Source organism: Emydura macquarii, unplaced genomic scaffold, assembly GCF_026122565.2.
Source record: "Emydura macquarii macquarii isolate MOO-44397 ecotype Brisbane River unplaced genomic scaffold, CSIRO-AGI_Emac_v2 contig_2473, whole genome shotgun sequence".
In the NCBI taxonomy this organism is placed as follows: domain Eukaryota; kingdom Metazoa; phylum Chordata; order Testudines; family Chelidae; genus Emydura; species Emydura macquarii.
Genome location: NW_027132610.1, coordinates 44,476,651 through 44,491,728, shown reverse-complemented (window position 1 = coordinate 44,491,728; position 15,078 = coordinate 44,476,651). Strand labels below are relative to the sequence as shown.

Here is a 15,078-nt window from a genome sequence, read left to right as displayed (position 1 = left end):
AATGGAGCAAGAGATGATATCATATAAATATTTCACTGAAAATTATTTGTACAGCTCTAAATGTTAAGTTTGAATTTATTCACATTACTCTAATACAGCAAAAAACAATGAGAGTCCTGTAGCACTTTAAAGACAAATTTCTTCAGGCATAAGCTTTTGTGGACTGCAACCCACTTCATGAGATGCAAGACGTCAGATGCATCTGACGAAGTGGGTTGCCGTCCCACATGGTATTCTAATAAGTAAACTAGGGAAATATGGTCTAGATAAAACTAGTAAACAGTGGTGCAAAACTGGTTGAACCATACTCAAAGTGTGGTTATCAATGGTTCACTGTCAAAATGGAGGGATCTAATGGGATTCTGCAAGGGTCTACCCTAGATCAGGTACTATTGAACATTTTCATTAATGACTTGGATAATGGAGAGGAGTTCACGCCTATAAATTTTGCAGCTGACACCAGCTGAGAGGGAGTACAAGCACTTTGGAGGACAGGACTAGAATTCAAAACAACCTTGAAAATTGGAGATTTGGTCTGAAATCAAGAATATGAAATTAAATAAAAAAGTACAAAGTACTACACTTAGAAAGGAAAAACCAAATGCACAAACACAAAATGAGGAGTAACAGGCTAAGCAGTGATACTGCTGGAAAAGATCTAGGAGTTATAGTAGATCACAAATTGAATATGAGTTAACAATGTGATACTGTTGCTAAGAAGGCTGATATATCATCCAGGGGTGTATTAACAGGAGTGTCTTATGTAAGACACCAACGTAATTGTTCTGCTCTACTCAGCAGTGGTGAGACCCCATTTGGAGTATTGTGTCCAATTCTGAGCATCACACACTGAGTAAGAGGTGGGCCATTTAGAGATAGTCCAGAAGAGAGCAACAAAAATGGTAAAAAAAAATTATGACAAAAAGTTGGAAAGATGGAAAAATTGGGCATGTTTAATCTTGAGAAAAGAAGTCTGAAGGGGGACCTGATAACAGTCTTCAACTATTTAAGGGCTGTTATTAAGAGGAAAGTGATCAACTGTTCTCCATGTCCACTGAAGAGAAAAAGTAATGGGCTTAATCTGCAGTGAAGAAGATTCAGGGTAGATATTAGGAAAAACTTTCTAACTTTAAGGCTAGTTAAACACTGGAATAGGCTTCCAAGGGAAATTGTGTTATCTCCATTATTGGAGACTTTTAAGAACAGGTTAGACCAGTGGTTCTCAACCCATGAACCATTTGCAACCTAATCAGCTGCTGCCCATGTGACATCCTCAGGGCTGTAACTAGGGTGGAGCAGGAGGAGCACCTGCCCCCAGTGCAGAGCTGGTGGGAGGTTACAAAATGGGGCAACACAGCATCACCCCTCAGCAATATTGGACCCAGTGAAGTAAGCTGCTCCCCCCCTCCTCCCCCGCCCAGGATTGGACCCAGCAGGAGACCAGGGTGCTCAGTACCTTCCACCCCATAGAACCCAGTCCAGTGGTCCCAGCTGGAGCAGGCTCAGTAGCACTGAGACTGCAGTGGCAGGCGGTCTACACAGCTGAGCTACATGCAGCCAAAGTAGGAGACCAGTAAATGGGAGAATTGGGTGCAGGGGGCTAGGGCTGCAGGGAGGGGGTGCAGAAGGTTGGGGAGAGTATGCAGCTGGTGCATGTGGGACAGACTGTTTGTGTATACTGGTGGCTGGGGCAGTCCCTGGATGAGGGGTTGAGTGCTAGGGAGGGCAGTCCCTAGGTGGGGGGCTGGGTGCAGGAGGCAGTTGCTGGGAAGGGGACTGGATGCTGGAGGGGGCAATCCCTGGAGGACATGTTCTGCCCTGGACAGGGCACCCTGTGTCTGCAGGGCAGACATGTGTGCTAGCATAGAGTTAAAGGGAGTCTGGATGCTGGGGGACTGTCCCAGGGGTTTCAGTAATGGGGGGAGTCTGGGGAGGGCTTGGGGGGGAATTCCCTGCCTGGGGGGCTGGTTACATTGGGGAAAGTCCCTGTCTGAGGTACTAGATACATAGGAGCAGTCGCTGACTCGGGGGCTGGAGGGACCTGCACCAGACAGGGATCTCCATCTTTTCAGGCAGGCTCCACAGCCACACTTTCCGGGCACTCAGTCCAACTGCGCTGGCAGCAGCAGCGCAGAAGTGAGGGTGGCAATACACCACGCTATGCCAACCTTACAGTAAATTAATTATTTTTAAAAATTAATGTTTTGACTTATTTTGCTAATTTAAAATGCTGATTGTAGACATTTCCCAATGTTGAAATGAAAGGTACTACAGTGATTTGAATTGTATTGCTATAATAATAAATAATAATTAATAAAATTTTATTTTATTTAGATGTACGGATAGAAAAAAAATATATATATCCTGTGTGAATGCAGCCCACGTAATACATAGAGAGTTGCATATGTGTTCCACAATGGTAAATAGGTTGAGAACCACTAGGTTAGACAAAAAGCTGTCAGGGAAAGTCTAGACTCAGATGTAAACTTGGTACTGGCTCTGCTCCAGGGGCTGGACTAAATGATCTCACAAGGTCCCTTCTATGATTTCTATACCATAAAGTTGTTAGAAGTCCCCTGACCGATGTAAAGTATTCCCAATAGCATTGTTTTTTGTTTGAGACTCTGACTGCAAATATCACTTTAAATAGATTCCCCACTAGTAGTGGGGGTAATTGAACAGTTTGTTTTTGGATTAACTTGTCTAAATAATTTGAAACTGTAAAATTTATTGCTGTTAATTTCCATTAAAAATATATGCAGATTACATCAGCAGCCTGCACACTTTGCAGTTTCTTTCCAATCCCTGACTTTGACCCAAGGACAGACTCTTCAAATCAGATAAAATATTAGCCCCTATTTGAGAAGCTGAAGGTAAGGAGGCATCTTTTGGGGACCTAACCAAAGTTTCATATGTTCAATTAAAGGTCTCTTTCTCTCTTCATGAGAGCAACATTACACCACAGATATCTAAGATGTGAGAAAGTGGTTTGAGAGGACCCAGTGGACTTTCATGTGAAAGCAGAGGCTAAATAAATGTGCATGTCTGCTACCACCTGTAGTGAAATCTCTAAGCTCTAAATACTGAGAACACACCATTAAAGAATATATTTCAGACTAATAGTACAAGTATCCAGAGATATGAATAATTATATTTTAAAAGATGAATCCAAAGCATAAAACATTTCCTGTCTTTTGAGGGTTCATAATGAAAAAACATTCTCTGTTCCAAAAATCAGTGTGTTTTGATGTATTGTATTTTGGAAAGCAAAGCATTTTGTAATGTTCTCATCATATAAGCAAAGTATAATACACATGAATAAAACACATTCAAAGAATCCTACAGTTCTGAATTAAATAAACAACAAAACAGAATACTGAATCACATCACCAAAACTGACACAATTGGTATACGCCTTTATGGATCTGACAGTTAATGGGAGTTGTTGTTAAATTAATATTTTAATATTTTTCTAACTTACTTATTGTACTTATCTGCCAAACTCTAGGGGCCTGATCCAAAGGCCATTTAAATGAAAGGAAATACTCTCGTTGACTTTGCTTATCTCTGGATTGAGTGCGTATTCTAAAATTAAAACCTACTTCTCTAACAACGTCAAACAGAATTGGCTCTCTAAAAGACTCAGTCAACATCTACCTCAAGGAAAAGCATGTATTAAAGAGATTGACCCCACCCCTTATTAATCTAATGACTTGATATCTTACAGATTGACCATTAATGGCTCTCAATTAAGAACACTTTGCCTTTTCCCTGCATTTTTGCCTTAGTTTTCCCATCTGGAAAATGAGGATGATGATGCTTACATTACAACACCTTTGGTGACAATTACCCAAATAACACCATCATCGCAAAATACTTTGAAAACTTCTGGATCTAGTGCTGGTGTCATTATAATTATTCTGTTTATTACCTGAGCGTCCCCATTGTGCTTCATATGTTACAGTGAGATGTTACTTTAGGAGCTTGATGTCTGTAAGAAACCTGAAAGTCTCTTCATTTTAAGAAAACTCTGAGAGATGGCTGTGTAGGTATAACAGATACCATTCTTCTAGGTCAAAGGCCTGCAGATGTCTGTCTGGCTGATTAGCCTCACCTATTGCACCTGGGAAAAAAGAGCTGCAATTTAATTGGCTAATTCTGATAAAAGAAGGCAGCAGGAAACTGATAGGTGAAGAGATGATTGCAATTACCATAATCTCTAGGAAGTGAAGGGGCCAGGAGCTGTGCTGGGAGTGGAGCATTATTAGAGTTGCTGCAGAAGAGGATTGCTCCAGAAACTGAATGGACAGAAGGGATGCCTGAAGTAAAAGCCATGAATTTTGGGATGCCAAAGGTACTGGGGTGGAAGGTAGACTCAGGAAAAAGACTATTCTGTCCACAGAGACTTTTAGGGAGGAAACTGTGAGGTTTGTTTTTTGTTTTGTTTTTGTTAAGAAGGATTAAAACAAACAATTTACCTAGCTGGAAACTGCTTCCCTGGATCCTTTTAAGTGAGCTGAGACAGAATTACCCCAGTGAACTGGCTCCCTAAGAGCAAAACTTTGCCTGGTAGGCAGAAGGTTCTATAAGGTAGAGCCCAAACCTTTACAAAGGGAAGGCAAAGGAAAAAATGTGTATGGAGATACCAAGTATAGTAGCATGTATTTTATCTTGCAATCTTCTGCACTGTGCTCTGCGGGTGCATATGCAAAGACGAGTTTGGACATGGTAAGGACAGGGAACATTTGTAAAGCACTGTAAGGTCTCTAGTTCTTGGTAGCCCTGTGGGGAACAAGACGTAGCAATAATATCCATGTGAAGCTGCTGGTGGAGGAATGATTACCTATATCATTTTAGTTGCAGAAGCAAGACTCAAGACAAGTTACACCCCAAATCTTCTGAGGTACTAGGGCACATGACCACTGTTCTATAGGAATCATAGTATAGCCGGTTTTGCTGATGATTCTTAAGCACAGGCCACCGCACGAGCTGGGTTGCTGGAAGTCTAATTGAAGGTAGCATGACCAAAGTGGCCAGTGCAATGTGAGACAGCTAGTCCATGTATCACAGTAGCTCCTGTAATCTGTTGGTGATGCCTGCCCCATGCAGAGTACGTTCCATCTGGAGCACAGATGAGTTATTGCCCTGAAAGTAATCAATAATCATACTTCAGTAGGTCTCGGAGCTGTAGTACCCACTGCTCAGCACTCATTGGGGTTATTGGGCAAAAAGACACTTTAGAGAAGCCCTGGGTACTGTAATGTGTTCTCTACAGAGCCATATACTGGAATTTTTAATGAGACTGGAAAGTGAGCATATGCCACAATCAATCAATCACTTCAATCAAGCCCCAAATATTCCTGACAACCCTCACCTTTTTTGCAATATACTGGCAATGGGGAACACATTTCCAAAATAAATAGTAACCTAAAGATGCAGATAGGCACCAAATGAGAATCTCAAGAGTACTCAGCTGTGGGAAATGCTGAAATCAGAATCAGAAATCAGAATGAAAAGCTATTTCCTGTAAAATAGAAATTCCAGTTCCCTCACAGTTCATCCTGGTTTCTTACCACCCCAATTTGTTAAAGGTGTATATAGAGGTGTGTGGGAAGGGCAAGGATATTCCTGTTGAATGCTACAGACAGATCACAAAGAGGGAGAAACTGAAAAAGAAAGGTTGGGAGGATAACAGAAGAGTCTAATAACACCGCTAGTTTAATCTGGGTCTCATTTCCCATACCACTATAGTGATTATACTTAACCACACTAGTTTCTAATTGGTGTTCTTGGTGTTATTGTTGCTTATCCCTTACTTCTGGAATGTAATTCTGAAAGTGCTTGCTCTGCTGTGTTCATCTGCTTGATAGACACAAGTGTTGGTGAAGATGGGACTCTTTCCCTCCCCCCCCCCCATAAATTAACCTCATCAGCAATCATAAAAGGAAAAACATTACATGGAATTTAAACTTAAAAACATTCTGTTTGGAATGAAACATTTGAACTCTGAGTTCTGAGTGGGCTGATAATGCTTCAAAATTATTCCCCAAATTATTACTCTATATAAAATTATTTTGAATGTTTATTTCCTACTCTCTCTTTCATATGAAAAAGTTGAATTCATACTTTTTAGCTTTCAAGTGCTGTGAAGATGCTGGAGTGATTATTCATTTAGACAAGTGCAAAGAGCATTTAGCCTTTTCCTGCAGGGGAAAAAAGTTATGTTTAAGACTACACATTGTGGTTTATTTCTAAGGACTAACTATAAACAACCATATTGAAATTGTATGTGATTACATTAATTTGTTAGAATTTCACTGTTTTTATGTTCAGCCAATATAGATTAATACTAATTTGTTTCTGTTAAATCCTAAAGCTATACAGACTACTCTGTAATTACACTGTATATACATGTAACAGAATTGACATTACTATCCATGTCTTTCATCATGCAAGAAAGAAGAATAATCAAATTAGAAGGGGCAACTTTATGAAGTAAGAAAAATGAGAAGTAGTTGCAAGAGAGTACCATATTCTTCATAAGATAGCAGGACAGAGCAGATACTGGAGGCTGTAAAATTTATTTTCTCAGTCTCAGAATCATACACGGCAGACCAGATTTCTGACCATTTCACCTGTGCAAGAAACTGTCAAAAATTGCAATTGATTGAGATTGCAAAATTAAGAAAAGACTCACACACCCTCTTTGGGCAAGAATGTCAGCATGTTGGAAAATTGTTACAAGCACTCCAGGTCTGGAAAATCAGTGACCCACAACCAAAGGAGATGACAACCTGAAAATAGTCTAGACAAGGTGGGCAAAACATGGGATGTGACTGGGGCTATTATTATAAATACGAATAAAAATTTACTAAAACTGTTATATGAAAGTTGGATCTGTATGTATCCTTTTTTGTGCACTCTTTCCAAAAAAATTGTGACTAACTTCATTGAACAAATATTTGGGAGGAGAATTTGCTCATGTGAATATAGATTGCACTTCTGCATCAATGAATGCACACATGAGTCTGCATGAAAAAAGTTTGTGTGGTCATCTTGTGTATATACACTAGGTGGAAATGCGACAAGACAAAATTGAATGTTAAATCTGCTAAACAGTAAATCTGACTTGTATATATTTCTCTCTTTCAGTCAGGAAGGAATACAACTAAATCTGATCTATGAATAATATGATTCCAGATAGAATGTCCTTTCTTATGCAAAAGGAAGATTGTGTCCTAATAATCCCTAAATTTTCATATATTCATATCAATAAATTCAAGGTCGGACGGGATGGTTGTGATCATCTTTCTAGTCTGACCTCCTGTATAATTTGACCATAGAACATTCCCAAAAATAGTTCCTAGAGCATACCTTTTAGAGAAAACATCCAATCTTGATTTTAAAAATTGTCAGTGATGGAGAATCCACCACAACACTTGGTAAATTGAATGTAATTAACCATAGGAACGCATTTAAAATGTATGCCTTATTTCCAGTCTGAATTTGCCTATCCTTAACTTTTAGACATTGGCTCATGTTATCTTTTTTTGCTAGACTGAGAGCATATTTGTTTCCCAAAGTCTAATGACTTTTTCTCTGAACTCTATTAGTAAATATTAACCCTTCTAGTTCTTTCTTTTCTTCTGTATATTTGATTTTTGTATATAAATTATTCTTTAGAATCTTTATCTTCAACAAAGAGGGTCTGAATTCTAAGGACCTTGTCCTTGACAGATAAGTAACCCTATTCAGGAATTTTATGTGTTGGGTTGTATTTGATCATTCTTTAAGTCTTTAAAACTTCCAAATATTCTTGGAAACCATCTCCATATATGTATATGTATATGTATATGTGTGTGTATATATATAAGCAGAGAGAGATGGGAAGCTGATAAGGGATGATTGATTCAGCAGAAGTTTTGTTAGAGGAATCCATAGGGAAGAATGATCATGGGGTAAGAAGAACCCACAGAGAGATCTTAAAGAATTGTTAGTCTTAGCTGTAAATCATGCCTTCATACATATATCAGGTAAACAGAGAATGTATAGAAATGACATCAGAACATACATTTCTTTCGGCAAAGATCTTTTTTCTATAACGCTTAATGACACTAAATTCCCGTACCAGTCCGGGAATGAAAACTGCACATCCCTCCACATGCAGAGAAGGAGAGAGACAGAGTCAGCTCTTGGTCGGTCACCAAAGGTGGTAATGTATTTGTTCTTTCTGTAGTCTGTATAGTGCTATACTAACTTCTGATATTCTTAGATTAAACTTCACTTCAGCCAGTTGTTTAACCATCTTGAATCATCTTTAACTCAATCTCTCTAATCTCTGAGAGACTCACTGCCCCATCTATGTATGTCTGGCCATCCAATCAAAAACACACACAACATACTTTATGTAAATAATCGCACAGACAATCTCAAATACACAAGGAAATATTCCCAATGGGTGAAATCCTGGTCCTACTGAACCAATGGCAAACATCCAGTTATTTCAATGAGGCCAAGATTTTACTCTGACATCTGTGAAAGTCCAAAGACCCATATATACTCAGTATTTAACAGTTTTTCTAATAAATGAATTTATAGAAAGTCATAATTGGCTCAAACAGTTTTCAGCTGAAAGAAGGGTCAAATATAATAAATAAATTGTTTAACATAGCTGCTAATTTTTCCGGGGTTTTTTTTGACAAAAATCATGTTTGACCAAAATCTGAATTTCCTCCCCCAATCACTTAGCTATTTTTAAATTATTTTTTTAAATTGTTTGCAATGAAAATGTATTTTAAAATTTATTTATTTTACTTTTTGTAAGCAATAGAAAAAGCCAAGTGTGGGGTTTTTTCCCCTCAACAAAACAATTTATGAGCATTTTCAGATACTCTTGAAATTGTATATAGGCAAAATTAAAAATGCCACAAATGAAAAATTATATTTTTCTTATTTAAAAAACTATTGAAATGTTTAAATATTTAATGTATGTAAAACAAAACAAACAAACATTTCCACCAGTCTGAGCTCCAGACTTTATTTTCTTGATTTTAATTAACTTCCTAGATGGTTGCAAAGCATTTTAGTATTTGAGAAAATCAGAAATCAAATTCCTGGGTGTGAAAATGCCTCTATAGGCATGTGATGGTTAAGAATTGAAACCCATGACCAAATCCGCACCGCCTCTATAATTTGCTAGAGCAAAACACTAGGTCTAAATATACTTGAATTTTGTAAGGAAATGAAAATTTCCTTTGGAGTTTTGAAACTTGGCGCCATCTCTCAATAGAATCTTATGGAAAAATAAACTTAATTTAATTACTGTGTATATATTTACATACAAACACACAAAGAACAGGGAATTTCCAGCAACACTTTTCTGTATTTTTATATGCTTATTCATTTCTTTATCAGTTGCCATAGAAACATGTAAGAACTTACCTACCCGAAAAGACTAATGGAATGTCATGACTATACAGGAAAAATGTCTTTAATTATGTATCATGCACTGCAAAACTGTATATGTGGGCTTGCCAGAATAAAGAGACTATATAAAGGCCAGACAAAGATGCAACCCCTGCTGCTCCTGGAGCTGAGTGAATAAGTGATTTTTCAGTTCAGTGGCCAAACTAAAAAATCTTAAGGGGGGGAGAAATCCTAAACTGATTTGTTTTTTCTTGCCACAATGAAAAAGCAAAAATTTCATTTGTCTATTCAAATGTTTTAAAAATAAAATGTTGATTTTGAAACAAAACGGTTTGTTTCTAATTGAAATGTCAAAACAATTTGTTGTGAAAATATTGACATGAACCATTTTGCCTTTTTAAAAAAAATCCTACATTTTTATTTGGCCAAAACTATTAGCTAAATTTGAGCTAAATTCACAGCTAGTTTGATTGCCCTGAAACCACATTTGTTGACAAATTTACTATTTGCCAAAAAATTTCTGCCCAGCTCTACTGCTACTTTTCTGTTCAAGCCCAGAGTTTAGAGGGTCATTTGAAACACCAATCTACTTGAAGAATATCCTATATGTTGTAATAAAGTAGTAATTATTGCTATGGTTCTACTTCCTTAAGTAAGCTTTTGCTCAATGAGACTACTATGTTAAAAAGATGCAATTCTGTAGTAAAAAGGTCTGTGCTATTTGAAATATATTGGTTCTCAGAATGTTTAGCATCTTTCCCTTTAAAAACTGTTACAAATACAGCAGGCCACATTCTGCCCTTGTATATGTTCACGAAACTTATACAGAGGTCAATGGGATTTTGACATGCTTATGCACAAGGATCATTTTTCCTTCTGTATGTAAATAAATGTGAATAGTTTAACCTTAAAAAACATAGAAGTTCTACTTTTTGTTTTCAGTGTGGATTATGGGCCTAATCCTCCTATTATTGAAGTCAGTGGGTGATTAGACATTCATTTTAGTGGGAGCAGGCTCTTTGTGTCTGGAACTATTTCCTCTTTTGGGCTAGAGCTAGAAAGTCACTGAAAATGCAATCAAATTTTAAAATGTACAGTCATTAATGGCAACTAAGGTCTTTCAAAGACTACACTGCTGAGAGCAAAGCCAAATCCATAAATTCAGCTGTGTAGGGTCATGATATCTACAGGGAGCCAAGTTGGAACAGCATTAACCATTTTAATGAAAAAAATAACAGTAACTTGGCACCCACAATACATAGACCCAGATCTGGAACCTCTGGGAGGCAGCACAGTTGCCTTAATTGTGCCTTGTCTAACATGCCTTTCAAAATTGATATTCCTTTCCTAATTTTTCTCCTCTATTAATATTTATGCTCCTGCCCTTTATTATATTAATAGATAGGTATGAAGGAAGAGTTTACTTTTATTCTAAAAGTATTCATATACACAGGCTAGAGTATGAAATACAAGTTTCCTCTCAGAGCTTCTCCAGTGTACTTTATTACCCTTAAATATCCCCCTGTCCAATCTGTCAATTATAAGGGATTATGCTATATTTCTGTTTCTTTTCTTCTGTGGATAAATTTATACTGGAAATCAAAGTGACTCTTCAAATGTGTTCTGTAGTGTCAACCATTTTTCTCAAGAAATGAAAGACTAAATGCATGAAGAGCCTCCTCTTGCATGCAGTGAAGTCCTTAGGAGAGCTGCAATTGACATCAACAACAGGACTGGGTCAACAGCTCCTCAAAGTATGTTGTGTTTCTTCACCAAAGAACAAATGATGTGCTGTATGGTACACATTTAAAATTCTTGCTTATGTGAAATATTTTGATTTCTTATAAGCTATTTCTTGAGTCACGTGCTGATTCTGAGAATCAGCATATGGCTCAACTAGGAGGGGTCATAAGTTTTTTGGCAACCACAATCTTCAGGTTAATTATCTAATATAGTAATAGATTAATCACAAAGATTATTTCGGATGTATCTCCATCTCTGATCTATATATCTCCTAAATGGTGTGATAATATTAACATAAAAATACTATGATTTCCAGATATGATTCCAATTGGATGAGATCTGAAGCATTAGAAAGACAGGCTTTTGCTAATTGTGCCTGAGGTGCTTAATATGTTAGCAGAATCTTCAAACAACAGATACTGGAAAGGAGAATAGGCACAATAAATAGATTTTATATCACACTGATATAAAAGTCTATTTTAAAATCTCCATAATATTATATGCTAAAAATTTAATGAATGAACACTATGCAGGAATTTAATAGCAATACCAATAGGTCATGCTTCACTTACTGTAGATAGCATCAACTTTTAAATTTGGACACTTAAAGATGGAAGTCCTGTAACCTCTGTCCTGCTAGACAAATGGACATATAGGTAAACTTTTCAAGGGTCTAACGGCCAGATTTTCAAAGGCATTTAGGTGCCTAAAGATGCAGAGCGGTACCTAATGGGATTCCTAATAAAAGATTGCAGCTCAGAGTGTCTTTCATGGCTGTCCTACCTTTCCTAATGAAGACCAATACCTCCTGAAGCTTATCCTGAGGGAGTTGTGACATATCCCCCAGTTGGTCTAGCTCAATCCCAATGTAGGTCAGCCTAGTAGAAGGGCCCTCTGGTTTTTATTTCCCTCCACTCAAGGTACTCTTAGTTTTTATTCAGGGCTTGAAAGGCATCTATCAGGCTAAAACACTCCTCCCAATTCACCCTTCCCATGAACAAAAAAGTTATCTAAGTAATGCACTACCTGCTAGAAATGAGCTTTCCACATCACTGCCCAGGGTCGCATTGTACTGGATTTCTCACATTCTGAACAGGATATTGCACATCGCGTGGGCACAGCTTTATCAAAATAAAATTGTCCGTTAAAAGAGAAATCCAAAAGGTTAAAGTCAGACTGATGCCCTCGCATCAAACATAATATCACACCTGGTCATCGGCATTCCCAGGCCACAAGACCTAACCATGAGCACAACCTCACCAACAGAGGAATAGCAGACAGAACACAAGGCTGGGTCTATTCCATTGTCACCTGAGCTACCACTCACATGACTTTTTCCTCCCACAGAGGCGATCTTAAACTCATCCTACAAATATGCCCCATCTATCTTATTAGGGTTATCCCAAAGGAGCACCCTTTCTACCTCCAGCTTAAGTGGAAATGATGCTTTTGTCCAGCCCCCCATGTTCAGCTTGTCCCCCATCCCTTCCGCTGCCTTTGCCTTCATACCTTGCTCCTGCCCCTAGGTGCCCGTAGGCCCTGACTTACCACTCATTCTGTTTCCAAAGTGTGGCCATCCCCAGCTACTCGGCAATTACAGATTGTATGGGCTCCAAAGAACGTTTTTTTTCAAGCATGTTTAAACTGGCAGATGCTACCAAAACATTCATCTCCTTTCATTAAATGCCTAGCAACTGTCATTATGAACCTCTGGCAGGATTGCTGTGGAATGAACACGCCACTGTGTTGTCATCTACTCTAACCACAGTTTATGATGCAGTGTGGCCCACCAGACCTTCAATCTAAACTGTTCATTATAGTTAAACTCCCTCTCTCTTCTCTTCTGTTACCAAACACCTGCTTCTGTGCCTGCAAGCTTCCCCTTTCCTCCACTTCTCTGTTCTCTTTGGTCTGCTATCACTTAGAACCATGAGACAATGGGGACTGCTGTGCTGCTGCTCTGCCTGGTCTAGGTAAAAGATGGCTTTTCCTGCACTGACATGAACATAAACAGTTCCCCTTTTCTTCTCGTCACCAGGTCAGCCTCCCCGTGATGACCTGGAAGGAAGCTGCCACAGCAAGTCACTCACTGCCCTTCTAGCCTTAAAGAGGCACACACCTTTTCTAACAAGCCAGACAACAGCCCTCATAGCTTAATGTGAGGTGAGATCATTCTCACTAATGCTATTGCTATTTTAACCTATCACATGTGACAGGATAAAAAATTCCCTTGTTACAACATATTGTACACTATATTGTGTTCAGTGCTAATGTTGCCTGATAAAAGATATCAGAATCTGGCTCTAAGTTATGCACATGGAGTAGCACCTTACTCCATAAACAACCCCATTAAAATAAATGGGACTACTAAGCTGAATAAGGAACTACTTAACATGGGTAAAGGTATTAAAATCTGGCCATCTGCATGAACTTGTGCTGCCACAAATGAGATGGAATTATACCCCTTAAGGGACAAATCATGACTGCCTTATTCATGATGTGAGTAATGTTACTGTAGTCAATAGAACTACTCACATGGGCATGATGAGCACAATATATCCCATAGGGTATGTCTAGTCTAGAGTTTGTGGTTCTGTTTTAAATGGAGTTAATTGATTAACAATTAATTCAAGTTACCTAACATGATGGTAAGTGCTTATCTAGACTTCCCTTTGCAAGATAGTAGGCTGTGGAGAGCCATATGGAGAGTGAGGGGGACCTTCCACCCCTTTGCACTGCAGAGCTGTGCTCTGTGGCAGCTCTTTGTGCAGTAATGAGTGCAAAACACATTATTAGTCAGCCTATTTAGCTTATATTATATTGTTGCCCCAGCTCATAACAACGTGTGTGTGTGTGTGTGTGAGAGAAAGAGAGAGAGAGAAAGAGATGAGGTGGGGCAACTATACGTATTTTAGTATATTAACTAAGTAGGCCAACTAGTAATGTGTTTTGCATTCAGAACAGAAAGAATAACATCTAACAAGAATATTTCATAGCATTGCTCCTTATCTGGCTGGTGCTTACACTCATATAATGAAATTCAGAAGGAAATGTAAAGCAATTGAAGCCGTCATATTTTATAGAACAATCCAGATATGTCTAAGTCCTGACTGGAAATGAAAATCCAAATGATGGGTATATTTTTTGTTCAGAGCTAAGCAATTTATGCAAATTCATGTGAAAGTGGTTGTTGTCCCTATGAAGCACATTCTATATGGAACTATTATTAAGATGTTATTGCAGAATATTCAAAAGAATTCATTATTAGAGCTGGTCTGACATTTTCCATTAAAATGATTTTTCCACATAAAAACACAATTTCAGCAAAAATGATATTTTCCACAGGAAGATTGCAATTTTTCCAAAATATTTTCCATAGGGAAAACCAAAATGAAATATTGCAGCTCGGATTGGGTTAACATTAAATTGCATTCCCCATTTTCTCCTATGAACTAGACTCCATGGCCGAACTTCATCTCTCATGTTGCAATGCGGTCTCCGCTTTAATCAAACTGTGAGTTGTATTATGGCAGTCACATGACTTTAGGGGCATCATAAGAGACATAGTTTAGCCAGGAAATTTGGCTCATAGCACAGAATGAGGTATGAGACACATTACTTACAGTAGACAGGAGGTAATGCAGCAACAATGGAGCTTAAAGTTGACCTGACTCAAAAAAAACCCCCCGCCATTTCCAAATTGAAATAATTTGGAACTTTTGGCTCCACAAAAAATTTTGGTATTTCATTTTTTGTCCCAGTTGGGATGAAAACAAATTATGAAGTATCAGAATTTCTGTAAAATGAACATTCCAATTTTTGCTGTTTTAAAATTGGTTATTTGTGAAATGCCAATAATGTGCTAATCACTGTAAAAATAATATAATACATAGCTCCTGCCCTATGGAT

The 15,078-nt window shown here is 38.1% G+C and overlaps 1 long non-coding RNA gene across 1 annotated transcript in view; it reads right to left on the bottom strand.

Annotated features, from left to right (window-relative positions):
- LOC137163141 (uncharacterized) overlaps positions 1-3,987 on the bottom strand; it is a 72,463-nt gene extending 68,476 nt beyond the window's left edge. Inside the window, exon 1 of the long non-coding RNA XR_010922638.1 lies at positions 3,932-3,987. This is a non-coding gene — a long non-coding RNA (uncharacterized lncRNA). The remainder of the gene's footprint in view (positions 1-3,931) is intronic.
- Positions 3,988-15,078: the final 11,091 nt, after the last annotated feature.